Raw genomic sequence first — 26,698 nt, 5'->3', positions numbered from 1 at the left:
TTACAAAATTATATAAACTACAACCGGTTTTACTACAATCCTTGTAATGTTGCCGACAAGGTTGCCTGTTCTTACCTTGATGATATCCAAGTGGTTAGTTCCTTTCAGAATCATCATCAGCTACTGTAAAGAAGAGTAGAAGTTCACGCATACACCGTCCCCAGTTTACAATCTTCGGATTAAGTCATCCCAATCGATACGATTTTCACTTCGGTGCTTGTAATTTCGCCGACAGAGTCTGCATGAAGCTACATCGATTTACATCTTACTGTGGAGAGGTAACATGTCCCGAAAAGCATCTACGAAAGGGGCAGCGTACGTAGATAAAAATCCCGGGGGTAAACACTGAATCAGATATTTTGGCGTCTGATATACGGTTCTATATTTATAGAAATCACTTAAACGATTGGACTCCTCCAAGGGGAGCCCATAAAGAGTCTGTGTGAGGTTAGGTTAGCGTTTGAGCGCAAGGTTAGTTTAACACCTCATAATGACGTCTTGACCTCATCTGCAGGTCACGTAACCGATTTGGCTATTCAAAGAGAGCCCGACCGATTCGGTTCCTCCAAAGTGGTCCGTGACCTCTCCGACTCGGCTCCTCCAAGGGGCGCGTCCGATTCGGCTCCTCCAAAGCGGCCTGAGAGGTTAGCATTGCTCTCGTACGTAAGTGTATGGCGTCATAACCTCACCAAGGGGTCAAAAGCACCCCAAGTCATTCCCTGACCGATTGGGCCACTCTAATGGAGCTTGTGAGGTTAGGATTGCTTTCGTGCGTAAGGTTATTCCGCGTTATTCCGCGTCTTAACCTCAACGAGAGGTCATTGAACCAAGACAAGAATCCTGATAGGTACACTACTAGGTCAATGACCTAGAATCCACGTAGCTTTACTACTCAAAAAAGCGTGGGGGAAATACTGACACAACACCCGTTGTTTTAGAACATACATTATCCTTCTACTAACGGTTCCTCCCTTGGTCGCACAAGGCTGAGTAAAACCGTTTTCAGCTCTCAGGCCAGAAATAAAATCACTGAAATGGCCGGGAGTCGAAACCGGAGTCTCTAGATAAGAGGCATCCATGCTCACCGTAAGCCACGAGTCTTCATTCTCTCACCAATTCTCGAAATTAATTATACCAAGGTAATATATTTTCTAGTCCGACTCCTTGGCTGAATTGTCAGCGTTGAGGCCCTCAGTTCATAGAGTCCCTAGTTTGAACCCACTGTCTCCTGAATGCAAGCTGATAGCTACATGACCCAAACCACGCAGCCACTTTCTCAGTACCCTTCAAAGTATAGTGTGCTCCTCTAAACTTCATCTTGATCCCTCTTATAACACACTTGACTGGATATAACACGAACTGCACACTGGAATCTTTCGGACTTTATTTATTTTTTCTTAAAATATACTACAAGTCATTTTGCTGTCACTTGATGATTAGTGGTGATGATTGTTGCTTTAAGGCAAAGCACAACTGGAGCACCATCCTCTCTTAACACTAACAAGAAGAGAGAAAGGATGTGGAAAAGTCAAGAGGGAGGAAATCATTTTATTGCTACTAGTTTTATGCCACACCGACTTAGACTGGTCTTATGGTGACGATGGAGAGGACAGGTCTAGAATTAGGAAGAAAGCAATAGCGATCTCAATTAATATACAGCCCAAGCATTTGCCTAGTGCGAAAATGGGGAACCGCGGAAGAGGCTGTAAACACTGAGCTTGTAACCTACCATCTCCCAAACGAACGCTCATAGCTACATGACCCAATTAACACATCGAAAGCGCTCGGTTTGTGAAAATTAATGGCTCCCTAGACCTCCTAAACCTAATACTACTGGGATTGGAAGAAACTAATCAGGTCCACTTAGCTTACTTGATTGCAACTGAGGAGCTAGCTGATGGTGAGATAGCGGCCCCGGTCAAGAAAGCCAAGAATAACGATGAAGAGGATTTGTCGTGCAGACCACATTACACCTCGTAATCTGAAGGCCTTCGGGATGAGCAGCAGTCGCTTGGTAGGCCATGGCCCTTAGGGGCTATTGGCTTGGTCCGGAAGGGAACAAAATTTGGCCATGGAAGTTCGAAGAGTAATGATGAAAGTGAGGAACTTGGTACAAGTAGAAGCAATGCAAGAATCAGCTAGTGGCATCACGGTCGCCACTGTAAGCTCCTGGAAAGACAGCCATTTTAGTCACCCCTGACGATTAGAAATTGGTACTGTGAATGAATTATCCCATTCACTGAAAGTACTTCCTGACTAATGCACAATGATTTGAGGAGGATTTCGGTAAACCCGTTGCATGAGTGTAATCTCTTCAGACACAAAGAACGACACCGCAAATGATTACTTTCCCTTTGTGGGGTTCTATGAGACTCCAGTGTGCAATGCGAGGAAAAAAACTATGGTGTCCGTTGACAATCACTACCTTCTCCATCTATTTTCTTCCTTTTAAATTCTTCTCGTATGATATTCTGAACTGCTTATAATTCACGTCCTTGCCTTTAATAATTTATGTTTATGTATCTCAATTATCTACTCAATTAGGTTAACGTTGTCCTTCACTTCAGTTCACGGCCCTTCAGTGAACATGGATATTATTCTCGATGACACAGGCAGCAGCTTCAATTGTATCTGTATCCTTCAGGCAGAGGTGTGGCGCGGTTTTACTCACCGCAACGTTTTCACTATTACTACTACTACTATTACTAGCACGGCTTTAAAACTCAGCTACTGATAGTATTACTATTGAGGGCTACCTATCCCTGGCGGTCAAGACGTGCTTGGTTTACCTGAAAGGACAAGGGTTCGGTTCAATTTAGGAACGAGGCTTCGACATTTTTTTTTTAGAAACACATAGCCCTGGGGATCACACAGCCTGCTTCAGGAATGAGCACCAGATTAACTCCTGAGGACAAAGGTGGCCAGCCTTGGAGCCAACCATTCGATATAAGAATATGGATTGTGGAAGCCTTTACTTCCCACCCCTCCAACGGCATTCAAAGGAGATCAGATCGAGAACGGAGGGTAATTATCAATCCATCCATCTATCTATCTATCTATCTATCTATCTATCTATCTATCTATCTATCTATCTATCTATCTATCTATCTATCTGTCTATAATTACCCTTTTTGTCAGTGATTTCTTTAAAATGTTTGTCCCACACTTAAGCGTTAGAGTCGAGGACATTCTTTATATTTAACCGGTCCGATAATCTAAATGTTAGGCCGCTTAAAAATAACAATCATTATCATTAGATTCAACCGTTTCCTTACTGTTATTTGGCTTACATTTGGAATATTGAGCCAGCTTGTGTAATTGTGTGTGTGTGTGACCGAGCTCGATAGCTGCAGTCGCTTAAGTGCGGCCAGTGTCCAGTATTCGGGAGATAGTGGGTTCGAACTCCAATGTCGGCAGCCCAGAAGATGATTTTCCGTGGTTTCCCATTTTCACACCAGGCAAATGCTGGGGCTGTACCTTAATTAAGGCCACGGCCGCTTCCTTCCCACTCCTAGCCCCTTCCTGCCCCATCGTCGCCATAAGACCTATCTGTGTCAGTGCGACGTAAAGCAACTTGCAAAAAAAATGTCTAATTGTGCCAATATTGTCCATACTTTTCAGAGATCAACTCAGGTCGTTTTTAATCCTGAGGCAGTGCATGTGGTCATTTTCAGCGAAGCAGTTAAGTGACGTCATTGATACTCATTTCACCAACATCATCCCTCATCACTCCCGGTCGTACTATGTCGGCATGTCAAAGTTCTCTGGTGACAGATCAGGTGTTAACCTGACAGGCTGAGTAGCTCAGACGGTAGAAGCGCTAGCCTTCTGAGTCCAAGATGGTGGGTTCGATTCCAGGTAAGTGCGATGATACTTGAAGGTCGCCACGGGACTGTTGCTAGATTTACCGATAATAATAATAATAATTATTATTATTATTATTATTATTATTATTATTATTATTATTATTCTACCTGGAGTACACCTTTCCCTACTATTTAAACTGCGCGCCTTCTCTACGACCATCTATGGCAAATTCCGTCTTCTACACTATCGATGGCTCTACCATCTATTTGTTTGCTCCCTCTACCGAACTAAAAACTAACTACTTGATAGAGTAGAGTATTCTAGGAGTTGGTAAACCTTTATCTGAGGATTGTTTTTTAATGTACCGAAGTTGTCAACACTTCAGCTTGTTCCTCCTCGATTGTAATCTACCTATCAGAGGCGTGTAGGCCTACAGATGTTCTCTAGCCTATCAAAACCGGGTGTGTGCACAGGAATCCAGCCAATCGGCAAAATATTCTGAAAATTTCCCCTTGCGGAACTATAAAAGCAGGGCACCACAAGGTAATGGCAGAATTTACCTAGATATGTGATAGCGCCTGCGGGTAGTTAGAGGGGAAGTTTTCTTTTAATGTAACCTTGTAAACTGGTGGTTTAAATGTAGGATTATCGGCGAAGTGTGAGGACTCTGATTCTCTTTCCTACTGGGAAATGTGTAATGTAAGGGAACAAAGAGTAATGACCCTCTGTCGTTTCAAATTCAACCTTGCATTGGGTGACTAAAGCTTTCAAGCTCAACATTTTGTAAATCTCGTCTCGGCTTTAAATATTCCTCCTTTAGTCACATCTTGTAGTATAGGGTTATCCTCTGCATCATTGGGCCATAAACTCACTTAGGTTTTTAGCAATTTCTATAAGGAGTGCAGGTTTTTCTCCTCCTTGTCTTTCGTTTATGGCCGGTTATGTGCAACCTTTTCCTTTTACTATTAAGGCCATGTAGTATGGGCAATTATGCCCCTGTTTATTCTGTAACTGTTTCTGTGTTTTAGTTCTCTTTAGGAACAGTGCTTAATGTTATTGTTATTGTGGAGCAATTGATGAGCAATTTAAAGTGGGGTCACCCGATGGGTTGCCCAGTATAATTTAAGTGTATCAAAGGAAACGGATTGCCTCTGCTAGGCTAGACTACGGTATTTTGGAGCTCAGACTCTTGTGTAATGTGTCTGCTAGGAGCGAACTTTGTTCTTGTAGAATATTGTACCTCCTGAGTAATTATGCTCGTCTCTATGTAATTTTGAGAAACTTGTAATAATCGCAAGTTTTTTTAAACTGATGTTTGGACTTCTAAGTCCCAGATACTATTGGATCTGAAGAACTCGTTAATAATCTGTTCTATTGTTTGTTATTAACTAAGATATTCTATCTCTCAGTTTTTAAAAAGGAAAGAAATACAGTTTCCAAATTGGTTATGTTAAATGCTGCTCGAAATAATTCCTTGTCCATCCATTCAACCCAGGCGCTTCCTATTCCTCCGTAAGCCACGGAAACTCAGTAACAATTATTATTATTATTATTATTATTATTATTATTATTATTATTATTATTATTATTATTATTATTATTATTATTATTATTATTATTATTATTATTATAAGCAATTAAAACTCTGACATAGATCGCCTACCAGATATTCGTTTCTCAGCCATCTGGTAGACTAAAACAGACCGTTGAAATTGACATGGAGGCAGCCTAAATGACATCAAAACAGAATGCTTGCACACGGTAATTTAGAGCATACGACTTGTATAATTACACTTCAACAATGTTTCATTAATAAGCAATGAGGATGTGACCAGCGTTAGGCTAGATTCTCATAGCAGAAAAATTCCTTCGCTGAATGAATGACATTTCAAGAAGACAAAGCAGTGTTAAGAGGATTTAAAGTCTTGCTCTGTCGTGCAACGCGCCTTGATCGCTAGAACTTTCCAAACTTCGCACTCTACATGTTGTAATGTTTGTAATGTACATTTTTTAAATAACATTTCTGTTGCAAGCCTCTCCAAGGTCGACAGTCATCGTCATCAAAGAGCTACAATGAACTCAGACTGATCTAAAACTGCTAACGCTTGGTTGAGGTACTTCGGTTTCGCAATGAGAACCTCACCTTGTGAATTACTAACAACGTTCCCCCTTTGCACACACACACACACACACACACACACACACACACACACACACACACACACACACACACACACACACACACTGTCCGTGACCGAGTTCGATAGTTGCAGTCGCTTAAATGCGGCCAGTATTCGGGAGATAGCGGGTTCGAACCCCACGGCCGCTTCCTCTCCACTCCTAGCCCTTTCCTGTCCCATCGTCACTATAAGACTATAAGTCGGTGCGATGTAAACCAACTTGTATTCTTTAAAAAACTGTCCGCGAAACTTTTAGTGATACTTCGGCCCCCTAGTGCTGAATCGGTAGACCTCGGTTATCTTTGAGATTCGTATTGGCAACCTCTGACATAAAAAAATATGAATCGATTATACATCTGGCGGTATAATTGCAACACTCTAAATACGGTTGTTGTTTACACAGCGAAGTCAAAATACAGGTTAAGTTTGAACATGAGTGAGGAAAATCAAAATACATCACAGGAACAACCTAGAACTCCTACACGGAAACGACAGCTTATAAAATTCATACGATCGATCATACTATCGATTCAATTCAGATTTCATTTCCATTCAGTTGGCAGTATTACCGGAGCCGTTCTAGCTCCCTCCTTACTCCTCAACCCTGTGAAACGAAGTTCCACTAAAAGTTTTGCGGATAATACACACACACACACACACACACATACACACACACATACACACACGAGAACACAATTTTAGAGGTGAATCAGTAGAGTATAGTTCTGTTGAAAGCTTCATTAGTGCTCTAGCGGTATAGCTTCAGATAAGATAGCGTGAACCTGTAGATTAAGAATCCTCCACACGAACAACTCTACTTCTAAGAACGCAATCTCTAACAATTAGACAAAAGAACAAAAACGTTATTTTGTAACAAACGGAAAAAGTCGCGCAGTAGTAGTCATGCAAACATAGGAAGTGAACCTTGACGTGTTTTTGTTTTGATGCAGTAATTGCTGCAAGAATTGCCCCGCTGGTGATAGAGGACTAATTAGCTGACAACTTTAAATACAGAGGCCAATCTGGGGCGACAGGTCCTATGTTCGATTACTACCAACCGTCATATTAACTGGTTAAGTATACCGTTCGTCTCAAGCACAGACATTAGGCGTTACCTTATCATTACCCTCGGCGCGATTATCGGTGAACGCACTGTTGTTAATTCCCATTAGAAGCTTTTGACTCATATTCTTTCCGACATCCGTTTATTTCTTCCTGGCCTTTTCCCCACTTTACTGGGATCGCCAATTGTTACAGATTTGGCCTATATTTAAGGCAAAATGCCCTTCCTGACACCATCCCTAAATTAAGAGGGCAAATTGGGGCAAATATTCTTTTGTACGAAGAGGAGTTGAGGATTGGAATAATAATAATAATAATAATAATAATAATAATAATAATAATAATAATAATAATAATAATAATAATAATAATAATAATGTTATTGGCTTTGTGTCCCATTAACTACTTTTTCCGGTTTAGGAGACGCCGAGGTGCCGGAATTTAGTCCCGCGTGAGTTCTTTATGTGTCAGTAAATCTACTGAAACGAGGTTGACATATTTGAGCACCTTCAAATACCACCGGACTGAGCCAGGATCGAACTTGCCAAGTTGGGGTCAGAAGGCCAGCATCGCAACCGTCTGAGCCACTCAGTCCGGCGACAGCATTCAATGCTGAGGGATGTATTTTATATTGCTCGTTTATATGGTGGTTAATAGTGTGGAGTGTTGTATGTACATGGAATTCTCTGCACATGAGTTTGAGGGTATGTAGGGGTTGTAGTAAAGTTGTAAAGGAGAGGACATATTAGTCTCTAGTAAGACCGCAACTGGAGTATGGTTCCAGTGTATGGGATCCCCACCAGGATTATTTGATTCGAGAACAGGAAACAAATCCAAAGAAAAGCAGCTCGTTTAGTTTTGGGTGATTTCCGACAAAAGACTAACGTTACGAAAATGTTGCAAAGTTTGGGCTGGGAAGACATGGGAAGAAGGAGACGAGCTGGTCGACTAAGGGGTATGTTCCGAGGAGTCAGTGAAGGGATCGAGTGGAATTACATTAGTAGACGAATGAGTTTGAATGGTGTTTTTAAAAGTAGGGAAGATCACAATATGAAAATAAAGTTGGAATTCAAGAGGGCAAATTGGGGCACATATTCTTTTGTACGAAGAGGAGTTGAGGATTGGAATAATTTACCAAGGGTGACGTTCAATAAATTTCCAAATTCTTTGCAATTATTTAAGAAAAGACTAGGTAAAAGCAGACAGGGTATCTGCCACCTCAGCGACTGCCCTAAATGCATGTCAGTGCGATTGATTGAAGAGAAGTGTATTAATAAGAACACAAAACACCCAATTCCCGACCTAGAACAATAAATCATACGCAGATAAAATCATCGGACCGACCGGGAATCAAGCCGGTGGGCCGCTGACCACTCAGGGAAGGAGTCGGAAATAGGCGATCTGGAAATGAACAAATGCTATTTGCTTATCTTCCGTTCTACCTTCATATGAACTCAACAAACACTTATGCGAATATAATAGAAGGAATAAATTACAATAAAATAAAGTATCACGAAAGACTGACAGGATAGAATAGAGCAGAAGATGACAAAAAAAAGTGCGTAGCAGAAAAAATTAACAAAATGAATGTGAGTCAGGCGGGGGGAAGAAGGACGTACTTCTATTCGTCCCTGATTCGTCTGATCACCTTGCTGTTTACTTCGAAGGCACATATGAGGGAACAAGGATCATCTTAATTAGAGCTCGGAAGGCTAGCGCCAGCGAATCATCTCGTGACGAACGAGAGACCAACAGCAAAGCATTCTTAAATTCAAAACTTCATTATTAGAGAAATCTTGCTGATGAAGAGGTGAGATATTCTTCCGAAGACGCGTAGCAATGTTCTCTACGAAACGTAAAGAATTTCGCCTTGTTATCATGACACGGCAAAAGCCGAAAAGCTTATTACCATACCTACAATTACAGCCCGTGAAAGCGTCAATCTAAACATTGTTATACATTGATACAGGCAGCCCTAAGTCTGCAAAATGGCAAGGAAAATTTGTTTTCACGGCTACAACCATAATTCGGATATTCCCGGGATGAACTTAGGCACTACCTAAAACTTTCTGAGCCGCACGTAGACTCTCGCCTCTGGACTAGAAATCCGATTCTAGGCTGCACATCGGCATCTCCAGTTCCATTTCTTCCTTGGCTCTTTAATCGTTAATTGATGACACAAATCAACACCATTCTTTCCCTGAGATGAGTAAACGAGAACTGTAAAGTCTAACCCATTAGGGAATAAGGACAAACATAACTCACTCTCTTTGGTGATTTGACAAGAGCAGGAGCTACTGACAGTCGCGCACGAGACATGGGTGGGGTGACTGACAAAAAGCTATTGGAAGTGAAGGCCATTTGTTTTTGCCGTGAAGTTAGCAACAGACGTGTAAATGAGACTATTACAGTTCGAACCAATGATCACATGACGAGCAGAGAGACGCCTCTGTTCCCACACGACTCGTGCGACACAAAGAGCCCGAGCTCCCCTCACCGACATTTTAAACCATTCACACCATTGTCAGCGATTTAAATCTGGCCTTTGATGTTACTCCAATATTTCCAGCGTGATGGGCCTCAATGGTGCTGCGCACGAGATGTGCTAATTCTGGAGTAACAATGAAACGCCTCAGTGATGTTCAAACAGCCCCTGCCAACATCATCTCCTATATTGTTATTTGTAGTTACTCCCAGGGGTTGAATTCTTTTTCTACCTCACCCTACCCCTAACTTTCCACCCCTCTCAAGTCGTGAAACAATATCTACCTCAGAAAAAGAAAGTCAAGTTGAAAGACGTAAGTTTAGAAGAACTGTACAGCTTCCAAGATATATTTGCAACTAAAGCATAGGGCCTATCTGTACTTGGGAGTAAGTCCAGGGGGTTAACACTGTAGCTTCCTGTCTGATTGTTCAGAATTTGATTTCGTCTCCGCCATATATTTAAGACTGGTTCCGACACTGCAACAGGGAACATTCAGCCTTAGATAATAAAAGTAAGTAGATACATACCTTAAATACCAATCTTGCACATTCTCTGCCAATGTGAAGAACTATCAACTGCCAGTGAATTTCAGACTGGGACCCATCGGCTACGGCTAGTTATTTCCCAGTCTTATCCCTAATAAGTTACGAACACACCTTCCAGTGAGGATGAGCTATGCACACTTAATTGGAGGCATGATAACTGAGGCGACCGAGGTTCAAAGCTCGGACACTGCATGTGGGATTTTAGTAATGCGAAGTTACATCTCTGTGGTTCGAATCCCGCGTAAAATTGGAGGTCCCGTGACTATCATCACAATATCAACAGTCATGTAGCAACTAAAATATCCCACACACTGATAGGCTCAGATGGCGGAAGCGCTGCCTTCTGAGCCCAAGTTACAAGGTTCGAACGTACCTGAGGCCAGCGTAGTTGAAGGGGTTCAAACATGTTAGCCCCCGTGTCGGCAGATTTACTGGTACATAAAAGAATTTGTGCTAAGAAAAAATCCAGTACCGTGGTGTCCCCATAGGATTGTTTGTGAGAGTTCAAACCGAAACGATTATTGCACTGATTTAGCGGCCAGTTTTCGATGTATGAAGCCAGGCGAATATGGCATGGACATATACCTAAATCTCATATTGGTACCAGGAAGTGTATCAGACCCTTATTACCTTGCCAGTAAATTTACTTAAATGGGTCTCTCCTATTTACGCACTCGATCCACTGAATGTTTAAAGTCCTTAGGTACAGCAGGTAAGGATCTGGGTAAACCAAACATAGTTTCAAATCTAGTACATGGAACAAAATCTAAGCCTGTGATTTTTATCCTCACTTAATAATAAGAAAAACTGTGTGTAAAGATGGGAAAAAGCGAACATTTTGGTGAAACGATGAAGTGAGAGCAGCTTGTAAACGTAAAAAGAAGGCTTATAAGAAATGGCTCCAAACAATGCCTGATGAAGACAGGGAATTGTACGTAGATGAAAGAAACAGAGCAAAACAAATTGTTGTTGAATCCAAAAAGAAGTCTGGAGGAGATTTTGCTAATAACCTTGAAACGCTAGGTCAAGAAGCAGGGAAACCCTTCTGGACAATAATAATAATAATAATAATAATAATAATAATAATAATAATAATAATAATAATAATAATAATAATAATAGCTGTGCGCGTAGAGGCGCGCGGCTGTGAGCTTGCATCCGCGAGATAGTAGGTTCGAATCCCACTATCGGCAGCCCTGAAAATGGTTTTCCGTGGTTTCCCATTTTCACACCAGGCAAATGCTGGGGCTGTACCTTAATTAAGGCCACGGCCGCTTCCTTCCAACTCCTAGGCCTTTCCTATTCCATCGTCGCCATAAAACCTATCTGTGTCGGTGCGACGTAAAACCCCTAGCAATAATAATAATAATAATAATAATAATAATAATAATAATAATAATAATAATAATAATAATAATAATAATAATAATAATAATAATAATAATAATAATAATAATAATAAAGCATCTCAGGAAGGGAGGGGAAAAAGGAAATAAACAGTGTTTTGGGTAACTCAGGTGAACTCATAATAGATCCCAGGGAATCACTGGACAAGTGGATGGAATATTTTAAAAATCTTCTCAACGTAAAAGGAAATCTTCATGGTGGTGTCGCGAACAACGGAGTTCATGGGGAGGTGGAAAATGGTGTTGGTGAAATTACGCTTGAGGAAGTGGAAAGGATGGTAAATAAAGTCCATTGTCATAAAGCAGCACGAATAGATGAAATTAGACCTGAAATGGTGGAGTATATTGGCAAGGCAAGGATAAAATGGCTTCATAGAATAGTAAGTAACATTAGCATGGGGTGTTGGTAAAGTACGTTCAGATTGGACAAAAGCAGTAATTAAACCTATATAAAGTACGGGTTGTTTATATTGCGGAGTGTTGTATGTGCACCGATAACGGCCCGACAAAGTTCCTTACTACATTCACACGTAACATTCAGTTGCATCTGTGAGAGAAATAAGTGTTTTTCCTCTTTCTTAACTAAATGTTGGCTTTATGTTTTTCTGTCGAAATGCATTGTTGTACTAGAAATCGCTGAGAACTAGACGCTGATTTCTGGCAGGCAATACAAAAAAAAAAAAAAAAAAAAAAAAAAACTTCACCATCTGTTGATAGTCCTTCATGCGGAAAATCACTTACATACAATCGTAATTTTTCAGATGACGACTTGCGATCTGGTGGCATTTTAACTAAATTCAATACTCCGAATGAACAGATGCACTCAAAACTCATACACGGCTGTTGATTTTTCGTGAAGAGCTGAAGTAACATACATAATTGGCTCTAATGCTGTGTTAATTGCCTGGACTAGACCTGCTATGCTCAGATATAATGAATTCTATTGTCACAGGGGTTGACTGGTAAGGCCAAAGCCGATACCCAGCAATAAACAAGAGAAGATGCATGCCAAACAACTTGTTTTCCAACAGTCCATAGAATTTAAGGAATCTACCTTTGAAATACAGATACTGGTAAAATGAATTTTAACGATTACCTGACAAGAATACGTTTGAAATAAAATATGCGACATACAGTATATAAAATAAAACGTTAAATTATTGAAGGAGTTCCTAGAAAAATACACAGTGCTGACTATACCAGACCAATCAGCATCAAGGAAGACCTATGCACCATTGGTCTATGAAGAAACACAGGGAGAAATAAGACAAATGTATGCAATATGGGTATCACTTTATGAGATGGCAGACAGCGTGGGGAAAAATGTTTGGGAACGTTGTCATCGATTTTATGAATGGCGATCCTTGTAAACCTTTTCTATTAACATGCAAGGTCTTGGTTTCATGTAACGAGAGCATAGATAAATTGTTCAATACTGCCATGGCGATTATATGGCCAAATCGTATTAGATATGAGGATGTACTCATGTTTCTGAGTGATCAGTAGCGCAGCCAGGATCGGCCGGTGGGGGGTTATGGTTACAAAATTACGATAGAACATAATTAAGGTGCATGTGCGTGTGTGGTGCGCGCATGCAAGACTTGTCTTTATACGAGCACTGACACAAGTGAATTATGTTGATATTCAGATATAAGTATCGATACACTACAAAATCTTACATTAAAATAGAGAACAAGAACAATATGATCAAGGTGAACAGTTTTACAGCGAATGGTATGTTCAGTTTACAATCTAAAATCCTATTTTCGATGCTTGTTAGAAAATAGGTGCAATAGATCTCTTGGTTCTGGTTTCTGAATGTTCATTCAGTTTACTGTTTATTGTCACTTTCTGTTTATGTTCTTTTTGTAAAATTTCCACGGCGGGGGGGGGGGATTCTGATCCGCAGTGAAGCCCCCCGCCCCTGTGACTGTTGCATGATGATGTGACCAAAGCTTGTGAAGCAGCGACGTATTATACCCCAAGACGGTTCTCTTCACTGGCGCAGACCATCGGTGTGCGGGACTTACTCGAGCCAGCTACCCTAAACTTGACCTCCTAATATCTTCAAGGAAGAAAGTAATTTTGAACGTTCCTGGCAGGATGCAGATTCTGAGAGACGTATGCCCTGACATGCCAATGCCACCCAAACCAATCATAAGACGATGGAGAACGTGGTTAGAGGTAGTAACACACTATGCACTGAACATTGAAGTCATCGAGAATGTGTTAATTATTGCTTTAGACTGTGATAGTGCTGCTTCAATTTAATCCCCAAAGTCTGTTGTTTGTGTAAAAATATTAAACAGTAATATAGCTACCATCCAAGCGAACTTCACATGCACACAGCAGCATTAAATGCTCTCCAAAGGCAAGAAACCATTCTGCCCAAAAGCATTACTATCGTAATTGAAGTGATTAAACGTCTCAACTTCTGCAGTGGAAAGGCTAGAGAAGTCGCAAAAGTGCTACCCAAAAATCCAAGATATAGTGATATGTGCAAAATCACTACAATTTTTAGTGGTGAATCAAGTGAGTCACCTACTTGCGAAGTGGGCCAAGTCTTTTTAACAGAATGAAGGTAAATATGGAAAAAACTAATTTTTACCACCATTTATAACCTGAAATCGTAATATTTTAAACAATAGCTACTAAATGAGGGGTTTAAATTGTTGAAGCTGTGACATGTGTGGTCAAAGGTTAGCTTAATATTTTTATTTGGAATTTGCTTTTAGCCCGTTTTGCAGCCGAAGAATGAAGTTAGCCCATTATGCAAACGGCTGGGTGGCCATAATGGTTGCGATATCGGCTGCATGTCAGGGAGGTTCCTGTCTGCTTCTAGTAGGTCGGGAAGTATATGGGGAAAATGTAATAACAAAATATTTTTGTTTAAAAATAGAATGTTATTAACTGAGACTTTTTATTTCTATGTTTATTTTATTCTGACTCAGTCGCAAGAGTACAGTCAAGATCCCTTGTAAAATAAGAGTCACTTTAGGACTGCACATTAAATTCTCAAAACAAAAATCAGTAATGAACATTGCTCGCACGAAAATTTATCTTAATTAATCGTTGAATAAAACATCCATGAAGTCAATGTCTGAGAACCAATCAAAAATAAAGAAAGTGTCGCCTGAATCAACATGTTATGTACCGCTATCATCCATAAGTTCAAAATCAAGATCTTTAGCGTCATTTTCCTCATTTTTTGGTGCTGCGTCTAACTGCAAGCTTTCTTGCAGCAGAAACATTTCATTGAAGAAGTCCAACTTCTCCATTTGAGGCCGTGATTCCTCAAAGTGAAATTCTAGGAGCTTCTTGGTGTCTTTTATCTGAACCGGCTTCAGTTGGACCCCCTTCGAAATCAGATCAGGAATAACATTTTTCTGAAAACGTTTGCCTCTTTTGATACAATTTGGGGCTCTTCATATTCAAATTTGTAGAATGGCTCTCCCTCCACAAGGCATGCCTTCTTTTTGGACAACTTAAACTTGTAAAATCACAGTGTTCACATATGCATTTTATTTCCTGAAAATATGACCTCGACTACACAATGGAAAGACAGCCCGTTTTGTACCCACACACCTTTCCTGTGGCCATGTTTTAACGCGAACATAGCCCGTTTTGCACCGTGAGCCAGCAGTCACTTGTCCTACTTTTCACTTTTCACTTAACAGCCAGTAAGAAACTCTGCCTTAGTAGAGTCAATAACTATTTTTTTTTATTTTGGCCATTTAGCACGTTTTGCAAACGGGTGACTCAAGTGTGGAATTAGATCTGAATTTTTCTCCTGAAGATTTTGTAAGGTTTAGAATGGTCCCTATAACTTCTAGTGATGCTAAGCGGGGCTTCAGTAGTACAAAGCAATTTTAAGAGATAACAGGAGCATTTTCACTTTAAAATAATTTAAAACAGTGTTTTGTGACCCACTGTTTCGCAAACAGGCATTTCTCATTAACATATTAAGTCGTATGTACCCCACAAGAAAGTTGTAGCACACCTCAAAGGAAAATTTCGATTATGTACGTAAGAGGTTAAGAGTTTCCGTGGCTCAGGCGGCAGCGCTCAAGCCTCTCACCGCTGGGTTCCTCGGTCACTTCATGTGAGATTTGTGTTGGACAAAGCGGAGGCAGGACAGGTTTTTCTCCGGATACTCTGGTTTTCCCTGTCATATTTCATTCCAGCAACACTCCCCAATATAATTTCACTTCATCTCTCATTCATTAATCATTGCCCCAGAGGTGTGTGACAGGCTTCGGCATCCGTCACAATTCCTATCCTCGCCGCTAGTTGGGGGCTTCATTCATTCCATCCCTGACCCGGTCGAATGACTGGAAACAGACTGTGGATTTTCACTTTCATTTTCATGTACATAAGAGGTTAATCATTTTTTGTTTGTGTGACTTTCCTTTAAATCGTTGCATGTCATGTATTCAGTCCGTATTTTACACCCTATTTTGAGGATTTATAGCCCTTGTGTATGTACATATTTAGCCATTTTATTAAATATAAATCCTAGCGTTAATAATAATATTGAAATATGCGGCAATTTTTTGTTAGTTGTCATTCTGGTTTCAACATAGAGTAGTAGGTTCGATTCTGACTGAAATCGGAGACATCTGAGGATTTTTAAATGTGATTTCTCCCTGCCGGTGGGGGCGGTAAAATACATCCACTATCGAGCGAGATGGCCGTGTTGTTATGGTTGCGCAGCTGTGGACTTGCATTCGGAAGATAGTGGGTTTGAAACCCACTGTCGGCAACCCTGAAGATGGTTTTCCTTGGTTTTCCATTTTCACACCAAGCAAATGCTGGGGCTGTACCCTAATCAAGGGCATGGACTTCCTTCCTACTCCCAGCCCTTTCCTATCCCGTAGTCGCCAGCAAGATTTTTTTAACACAATGGAAGCCAATGACGCGTAGTTGGCACATTGTCAACAGTCTAATAAGCTACTGACGTCAGTAATGATCCAACTTGCTATCTTGGGGACATGAGTCCAATGATTTTCCAACTGTGCTGCTGAGGTAAGCTTAAAATAGACAAATGGATGCTGGCAGGACTTCTGGATATCTAGGTAATCACGTTTACATTTCTTCAAAGCAGTCACTGCGAATGATGGAATGGCCGTGTTCCGAGAGTTCTACCGGATAAAGACGAAATTATGCCTTTCCTTTCTAGGCTCTCTCAGCTTGAGTCAGAACCTCGACTACAGGGTCTCCCATATAACCTAAGACCGTCCAAGCGGCTTTTTTACTCTCCGATACGTAAGCTGCAGTATTCGAGGCGGTCACATAGTTCTTGGCCTTGCAAGCAGCCAGTACATGTTCGACCTCGCAAGTATCAGTCGCTAGTCCGAATCTCAGCTGTTAACATGGTCAGAGAGTTATCATTGGAACACCGTATTTTCGTATGTAACAGTTATTTTAAGTACGAGTCGGCTCCATGGGTACGCGATGCATTTGTTCAGCAATTTCCAGGTGAAGTGCCACCTTAATGAGCACAGATTCACGTAATTGTAAATACATTTGAAGATTCCTTTCTTACAGTCTAGGAAGTGTTTGGAGACAGAGTAATCAGTGCTCGTCTATCTCCCGCCCTCCCTCGTTCTCCAGATCTGACAGTGTGTTATTTTTACTTGTGAGGTAAACTGAAAGAAAAGGTGTAGGGCCTATCGAACAAATCCTCACACATCGGAGGAACTGAAAGAAAACATTACGAATCAAATCATTATAGTGGCACTACTCACTCGCGTCGACCAAAATGTGGTTACCAGATACACTGCCTGTATAATCCAGGAAGAACGACACTTCCAGCATCTTTTATAATGTAAGATTACATATAAGATTGTATACATGCTTAAAGCAGGGCGGCCGCGTGCGACGTGAGTTGGGCTGAGGCAGCTGCCGTAACGCAGAGTACAGACACCGTGCGTTCGGTCTTAGTTTATATGGGAGAGCCTGTACATCGTCCTAAAGTGTGCCCACCTCTAGTTAATATCCAACTAGACCAGTGAGTAGACTGCAGCATTATAGTCTATATTCTGAACCTTGAATTTAAGTAAGTTTACAAATAAAGCCGTATTTTTTAAAAATATCAGTGTGTTACTACCTATTTTAAGGCTCAAACGCTTTTATATCAATCTCAAGCCGGCATAACTTATTTTACATGATTAAATAAATGGCAGAATATCAGAATTTTCCTATTTGCTTTACGTCGCACAGACACAGATACGTCTTATGGTCGACGATGGTATAGTAAAGGCCTAGGAATAGGAAGGAAGCGGCTGTGGCCTTAATTAAGGTACAGCCGCAGCATTTCCTGGTGTGAAAATGGGAAACCACGGAAAATCATCTTCAGGGCCTGTCGACAGTGGGGAACATTAGAATGTGTAGGTATGCTTCTTTTATTCACCTGAACTTTCTGTTTAGCACGTCTCAAAGCAAACATATTAATTGAATTCCTGCATTCCCGTACAATGGAGGTAGGTGAGAGCATACCCACACCTCACGCGCGCAAAGAGGGAGATAAGCAACATTCACTGTTGTCATTCCCTGGATGGGTGACCACGCTGCTCTAACCTACATGTGGGCATGTTGAGAGTGTCTCAGATAATGCAATTAAACCGGTATTGAGAGACTGTACAAACAAAACCACACACCAACATGTTATAAGTACGACAGTCAAAATCTAATTTCATTTGTTATTAATTTTATGAAAGCTGCAATTATAGTCTGTTCACGGAATCCGCGAAGTCAGGTCGAGCAAGACATGTATTAGAGGGCAGAGCCTTCTTTACTCACTCCCAGCCAGTCACCGATAAGGTGATGTTCGCTTTCCTCTCCTTTAGCGCCGGCTACTTACTGGAACAGTCAGCTATGTGTTCTCACTGCCACTTCACGGATTCCGTGAACTGATTTTTTTCTTTTACAATTTTCTTTGCCTACACGGATAGCCAACGATGGGATATTAAAGGGCTAGGAGTGAGAATGAGCCGACCATGGGCTTAATTAAGGTACAGTTCCAGCATTTGCCTGGTGTGAAACGAAACACAGAAAACAATCTTCAAGGCTGCTGACAATGTGATTCGAACCCACTATCTCCCGAATGCAAATCGATAGCCACGTGACCCAAACCGCTCGACCACTTGCTCGGTGAGGGGAGTTTAGCTTGCTGCACTGTCATAACCGTTTGCTCAGAGAGCACTCCAGAATTATACTCACAATCCTGTGTAGGCAGAGATAAAACCCTAATTCTAATTTTATGTTACTATTTCTAGCCTGATGTAAGGCAGACCCTCCGACGAGCGTAGGTAAATCACTGTTCCACAGGAAACTTTACACCTACAGTATAAGAGGCAAACTAACAGAAGAAGAGCAGTTCGCTACTGGCTTTACGTCGCACCGACACAGATATGTCTTATGGCGGCGATGGGATAGGAAAGGCCTAGGAGGTGGAAGGAAGCGGCCGTGGCCTTAAGTAAGGTACAGCCCCAGTATTTGCCTGTTGTGAAAATGGGAAACCACGGTAAACCATCTTCAGGGCTGCCGACAGTGGGATTCGAACCCACTATCTCCCGGATGCAAGCTCACAGCCGCGCGCCTCTAACAGCACGGCCAACTCGCCCGGTAAGAGCAGTTCGTGCACCAGGTCTGGAGACCTACCCCTCCCATCTTGGGTTGGGGGGGGGGGGGGAGATAATTTACTAACTCAGGGAGAAACACTTCGATAAAGATATGGAGAAGAAGCGGGTTTCTTCGTCTTTCTTCGTTCTGCCTCTTACTATTCTCAGCGCAGTCGCTTGTAATCTTCTGAGCGTGTGGATAGATGAAGGGTGACTTTCAGATCGGTGATTCCTGGTCTTGACAGGGAGAATCTGTTCCGCTTCTTTATAGACCTGATATTGCTCAACAGTTTGTAACAGCATAGATCTGTGCTCTCAGAGGCAACTCTCTCAGAAGAATGAAAGAAACTTTTGAGCCGTAAATAGAGAAATACGGCGTTAAAACTTGTGAGAATTTATAAAGAAAAAAATGGCTGATAAGAGTGAAATGAATTGTTCCTGTGCATTTGAATTCATAATCATAATCCAGTCGAGTATCAGACCATGTTGTCCGTTACGGTCCAAGACCATATTTTCATCGGAACTCCAATAGATCTTCTCCCAGTGGGTACACACTGATTTGTAGAGTCCGTTTCACTATCCTCATTCTGTCCACTCCCCCAACATATATCTTTCAAGTTTTATCTGTGAGTGTCTATACAGTGAAGCATAGGTTCAATTCTTAAAACAATTTGGTTGTTTTAAACATTTCCAGGAACTTTAATATGGGAGAAAGTAATGAATTAACTTCTCTTCAGATCTACACTTCACATTAAAAGCAGTGTCTAGATTCATGGCTAGATGGTTAGGGTGCTGGCCTTTTTTCCAAGGGGGCCAAGTTCGATTCCCGGTCGAGTGGGGGATTTTAATGTTCTTGGGTTAATTCCACTGGATCTGGGACTGTTTATGTATGTGTGTTCTTTAACATTAGAATTCATCATAGGTAGGGCCCCATCCTCACAGAAGCGCAGATCGCCCATAGGGTGTCAACACGGAAGATTTTGTACTATATTTGTGTGGTGGGAAGACGGCAATTGCTCATTCAGATCTGCATCTGATGGCACTGGAGTAACTGTCAGTTCTTAAATACATTCTTCATAACAGATGCAATTTAAGTGTAATATGAATAGTGGGTGTACTGCAGTCTTAAGGGCAGACTGTTGATATGAGATGCTCGTGTAACAAAGTCTTACACTGGACCGGGAAAGAAACATCGTAGCAGTTACCTGAAGTGACTTCCGTCGGTACGCTAGAGGCAACTCAGCACGATGAGTGTTCACCTCCAACTTTGGTGAACTGTGATTAACACACCGTAGTAGTGTATGAGACCATACCTCTTGGCTTACTGTCCTCATCATCGACCGAGTCACTTCCCTGCGTAATTTTGCAGAAGTGGGACTTACACTGTATTTCAATTAACGTTCCTGTTTCAAGCCACTCGTCCTGATTCTTGTTAAAATTAGTAACTGTACTAATGAGAATTTTGAATCTTTTCATAGTTTCTTCATTGTTCTCAAATATAGGCCTACGTATTTCTAATAATATATTTGTAATAATGGAGTAGTAGGGGGCATGGGATTTGTAGAGCTTACGGAGGGGGGCGCTAGCGGGAAAAGTTTGGAAGCCACTGGCATAAATGGTGCCATTAACGCGCACTATTCTTAAGAGAGTTCTGATATATGAGTACAAAGAGCTAAATCTTGTGATGAACACGAAACCGTTAACATTTTGACCTACATTTTCAAACATATTTACAGATATTAGATAGGTTATTTAATGATATCCTACAAGTCATTCTACTGCCTGACAGCGCCAATTGTGCTGTAGAGATGTAAAATCCCCATTGAGCTTTGAATAAGTGGTGAGATATGCCAGTTTGAGTATGGCTGTTTCTGTGAACTGAGAAGCCCATCCGTCTCTCTGTAGAATCCATTCCCTAAGGAAAGGGAGGCCTTGCACACGAAAGAGAGTGATTCCTTTACCAGGTCGAAGTGTCTGCAGGTGAGCTCCAACTATTTCTAGTCAGTTCTGGAGGTGTTGAGCTGATTTATAGACCCTGTAATATTAGTTAGTTTTGTTACTGTAGTCTTTTAGACTTGCGTTCTTGGACACTCTCCCGGAGCAAAGAGTTCTTCTTGGTGACTGGGCTGGATTGCAGAAGAAGCATGGAAGTAATCCGGCGTCATGGCATATGGGGCATATTTGATTGCAAAAACTGACAGGTGGCGATTATCGTACTCCATAGAATATGCTGCTGAAAGGTATTCTTAATTTCCAGTTAGTAATAATAAATATACTTTCATAGTCTCGTGGTACGTTTAGAGACTCCGATCCTGAAGGTTGCGTGTTCAATTCTCAGCTATTTTAGTGGTTAAAAAAGCAGCATGAGGTCTATAATGGGATGCAGACTACTAAGCCTGCAGAGAGAATTTGACTACAGCTAAATTGGCATCCCATCCAATGCGAGGTGGTAGCCTTTAATACTATTCGTGAAATGGCTCCCATACTCCAAGATTACTGGTCCCGACAAGACGCCAATAATCGAGAGTCCAACGTCACGTTCAATGTGACCATTTATGGTTATATATCATCGTTGCCAAAACGAATGATTTCTCTTCCTAAAATATCCAAACTCTTTAACTGATCTTCAAACATCTTCTCAGATAGACTGTATCCAGGGGACTAGTATCCTTACGACGTCTACCACTACGACCTGAGCATTGCCTAGCATGTTTGAACTTATGACAGGAAGCAAGACAGCCCGCGGATTGGCAAAGAGTGGTATTCAGTGAAAAATCATGTTTCTCTTTGGATACAGACGACCGTCAAATTTGAATAGAAACGTCCCGGCCAGCGTCGTGATACACGCTTCATTGCAGAGTAGTACACAGCCCCAACGAGGAGTTTCATGGTGTCGGGTACCATTTCTTACGATTTCCGCTCTCCACTGGTGGTGACTGAAGGCACCCTGACGGCGCAGCTCTAATTCTAGGAAATTCTGTGGCCGTGTATGCTTCTTTTCCTTGTGCAGCTCGACAATCCCATTTCCTATCAGGACAGCCTAATGCCCGGCCTCACACAGCACTGGTATATCTGGCCTGCCACTGTGACGTCAACAAGCGTCCTGGCCAACAACGTCTCCTGACCTCTCGCCCATCGAGAACGTTTGAATCCAGATTGGACTGCAACTTCCGTCAGTGACATCTATGAAAGATTTGGAAGGTCATTTGCGCCAGCTGTGGCAGGATCTTCCTTAGGAGAACATCTGATGTCTGCATCCCTCTAAGACCGACCATATCACGGCCTTTCTACGTGTTAAGGGTGGTCAAATACCGTACTGCGTGCATCCTGCAAGTGTTTGTTAGTCTGCAGTATATGCTTGGTGCACTACAATATTTTGATACTGCTGTGTCCTGTGCTTGTATCCACTAACGTGCCCCGGCGATCGCTCCTTCACGGTACACATTTCGTTTCTTTTTTAATGAGCACCTTTTCGTCTTATTGAGAGCTCGAAATTCAATGTCTACTTTAATTTTTGTAATAGGAATTCGTGACTACCGAGATAGAGAGATTCAGGTGAAGAACAACTTGTGTGTAAAGCTCTAGTTACAAGCCGTAAATGCTGAGAAGCTGATATTCATGTCGGATTGTCTTATAAAACAGAAGGATCATTAATATATTTGTATCAAGTTAGAAGGGATGCAACAATAAATAAAACTAACAAGTAGAGAAATACGAGGAATAATATGGTGACTTAAGGGTTTATATGAAAATGAAGAACAAAGAGACTAAAGAGTGATGAAGATCGTTGTACGCTGTGTGGATCAATGAAAGACAGCATTTGGTGTGGAGAGAGACAGACTTGATTAGAGTTAAATATCTTGATGGTAAAACTAGGTTTAAAGTAGAAAACTGGTTAAATGGGGAGTGGAACAATTTGGGAAAGAGAGCAAAAGTTGATTGTTTATTTTAAAAAGTGTGTGGTATGAGACAATAAGTCAACAGGGAGGAAACAATACTGTAACTAACGAGGAGCAGAATACGCGAAGAATCGTCCTAGAGCACATAGAAGATATCTAGGCAAAGAAGACGGCTGTTAATTAATTACCTTTGCATCCCAGAATGACTTCCGTCCAGTTGAATTGTCTCCAGATGTTTGAATGTCGTGTAGTCAGAAAAACGACTTGTTCAGCCATGCTGCTCGATATCTCGACGCTTCTCAGTTGACCTCACGAGGCTGTGTGAAATTCGTCGAACCCTTACTTGAGAGTTACAATCCTTGGAAGAGGCAGACATCGATCCCAGACACTCTACCGCTACATCACGGGTCTAACACATTAAATGTATGTGATGACCATTATCACTAATATTGATTTTTATAGACTGCATGAATCATAAATAAGTTATCCGACGCAAGAAGAAGGGAGATTCTATCCTATGGATGTCCTGAGAAATATATTTCGACTAACAGGGAAACTGCTTTGGGTTGGACCAGACCGATTGCAATGAAACTCGGTTGGCTGACCAATTAGGGCATCATATAAAGAATGCTTCGAATATGATGGGAAGAAAGAAAGTTCTCAACCTGTTAAATAAGAAAAAAGCTTCTAACAATCGTCAAGGAGTGAAAGTTTAGGTACATCGGACACATCTTGAGAGGCGAACGATAGGAACTTCTCCAACTCATCATCGAGGGCAAAACTGTAGGGCGATGATTTGTGGGGAGATGGAGGTTGCACCGCTGGTATGGACGAACTTCTATTGCAATCTTTGGAGCCGCTGTTTTGGGAGTAACCATAATCAATTGGTTCGCCAACATTCGTAGGGAGACGACGTCCTAAGAACAAAAAGGAGAAGAAGAAGACGAATCTTAATGATAATGCTTAATCTCCCCTAAGATAATAGTTACATACTTAAAAATATTACTTTGTTGCTGCCGTTATTACATGGGATGCCCGCAGCATGACAAAGTGGGTGATTCTAAACAGACATTTGAAAGTTTCCTCTTTGTGCAAATAAACTATATACACAGCCTGCACGTTTAAATATAAAAGACCAAGATATTTTAGATAACTTTATAAATGATACAGAATTATTAAAATCCTAATATTTTGATGTATTCATATATTGTACGTGTTAAGTATCACAGGCTTGTGAAGCGTGAAATCCTTTTCGTGTTATCAGAATCTCGTATTCGGTATACACCTTTTTATGTCATATTAAAATAGTAGGCCTACCATCGGTATATTTCTACAGTGCATACATTGTGGTCATTCTGTGTCATCATCAGGTAATTGAATCAGTTATGTGAGGAACCACATGTGATCATTTTCGGACAAAATATGTTTAATGCATATATGTTAAAATCATATGCATTCCCATCCTTCGGAGGGATAGCATACACGTCCACCTCATTTAAAGGTTTTACTGGCACTTTAAAAATGTTCTCCTGGCGTACTGTTAATAGGCAGGACATATCTGAGGAACATGAATAACAGGCATGACAAGACATTCTCTTGGCGTTCTTATTGACAGGGTGAATGTCTCTGAGTAACTGTAATAAGTGATATTGTTACGACAGGTAACGATGAAAAATATTCTGAATTTTGACTTCAATGTTGTTGTATGAAGAGAAATTTAAAGGTGAAATTTAATTACATAATTAAAGTGTGATACGCAGTGTGCTTAAATGTTGCTAAGCATTAAATAACATAATATTTTTTGTTTTTATTGTTGGTTTTTGTTGTTTTATCAAGTGCTTACTTAGTTCAGAAATCACCCATGTCCAGTAACTTTCAGTCTCCATGTCACTATTTTTTGAAAACTTATTTCTTCAAAACTTAACATAAATATTACAAAATACCTTATATATATATATATCTGGTATAAAAATCAGACAAAAATTCCAAACATTAGAAGCTGTAATCAGTTTTTTCCACTTTTCTCAAAACTAGTAGTAGTGGACATGTGTACATATTCAAATAACCGATTCAATTACTCTGAGCCGCCCAGCAATGTTCAGCAATTATATATAATACTACCGTTGATTTTTCGGCAAAATGATATTTGTTATATTTAGCACATGTTCAGTGATCATTCATCTAAGTTTCACTGAAATCTACCGGATTCAGCACAGAGCCGCAAGTCGAGGAATTAACATTTTTAAATTTTACTATCCCTAAATGAATAATGAATATTGTATATCTAAGCTTTGAGATAATGTTTCCATCTGGGCAGTAATTCTGTCAGTCATACTGAAGAAAACGTATCCTTGCAGGAAATATCGAATGGTTTCTGAGCTATGCTACCTTTTTGCTGTCGGGTTTTCAAAGACTGTTATTTTTTCATTGACATCCTTTATTTACGAATTCATCCCTTCTACATAATAACATAAGAACGTGTTCAGCTCTGTATTGTAACAAGTGAATATCATTATCGTCATCATCATTATTCTCTCGAATTCTTGCGAGCCTACGATAATAACAGACCCGGCTGATGCGGACGAGAGGGCAAGGGGCTCTCTCAAGCAGTACACCAAGACTCAACAACTATTTTATCTTACAGAAGAATAAAAATAAAAGGTGGATCTGATGGTTTCACGAGTGTTGCTCAGAGGCTCAGTTGCAGCAGAAGGCTTAACTAATGACTTGATAACAGTAGACCAGAAATGTAAAATTCTCGTTCTACGAAAAATAGAATATGTGGAAATAAAAGTAGAAGATAAGTTCAAAGGGAACTATTTCCACCCGGAGAAAAGTTGTTGAAAAAACGCAAGGAAACGTATAATAAAAGGCGTTTGGAACATGCCCATGATCAGGTATGGTGCTAATTTTAAATAATTACATATTTCTGGATCCGCCTCTGTGGTGTAGTGGTTAGCGTGGTTAGCTGCCACCTCCAGAGGTCCGGGTTCGATTCCCGGCTCTGCCACGAAATTTGAAAAGTGGTACGAGGGCTGGAACGGGGTCTACTCAGCCTCGGGAGGTCAACTGAGTAGAGGTGGGTTCGATTCCCACCTCAGCCATCCTCGAAGTGGTTTTCCGTGGTTTCCCACTTCTACTCCAGGCGAATGCCGGGATGGTACCTAACTTAAGGCCACGGCCGCTTCCTTCCCTCTTCCTTGCCTATCCCTTCCAATCTTCCCATCCCTCCACAAGGCCCCTGTTCAGCATAGCAGGTGAGGCCGCATGGGCGAGGTACTGGTCATACTCCCCAGTTGTATCCCCCGACCAAGAGTCTGAAGTTCCACGGCACTGCCCTTGAGGCGGTAGAGGTGGGATCCCTCGCTCAGTCCGAGGGAAAAACCGAACCTGGAGGGTAAACAGATGATGATGATGATGACATTTTTCTGGTCTGGATTGCTCATGGCATTCGATAGTATTTATCTACTTCAATGCCTGTGGACGAAATGCTAAAAATGTTCTTGAAGCAGAACAGACACTCCTCATTTACAATAATCTAAGAAAATTATCTTACTGGAATACTATTTACCGTGAACGACTGCTGGAAATATTGTGATCCACCTCTGTGGAGTAGCGTTTAGTGTGATTAAATGCCAACCCAGGAGGCACGGGTTCGGTTCCCGGCTCTGCCTCAAAATTTGTAAAGTGGT

This window comes from Anabrus simplex, chromosome 2 (assembly GCF_040414725.1).
Source record: "Anabrus simplex isolate iqAnaSimp1 chromosome 2, ASM4041472v1, whole genome shotgun sequence".
Lineage (NCBI taxonomy): Eukaryota > Metazoa > Arthropoda > Insecta > Orthoptera > Tettigoniidae > Anabrus > Anabrus simplex.
This window is presented reverse-complemented; position numbering follows the sequence as displayed.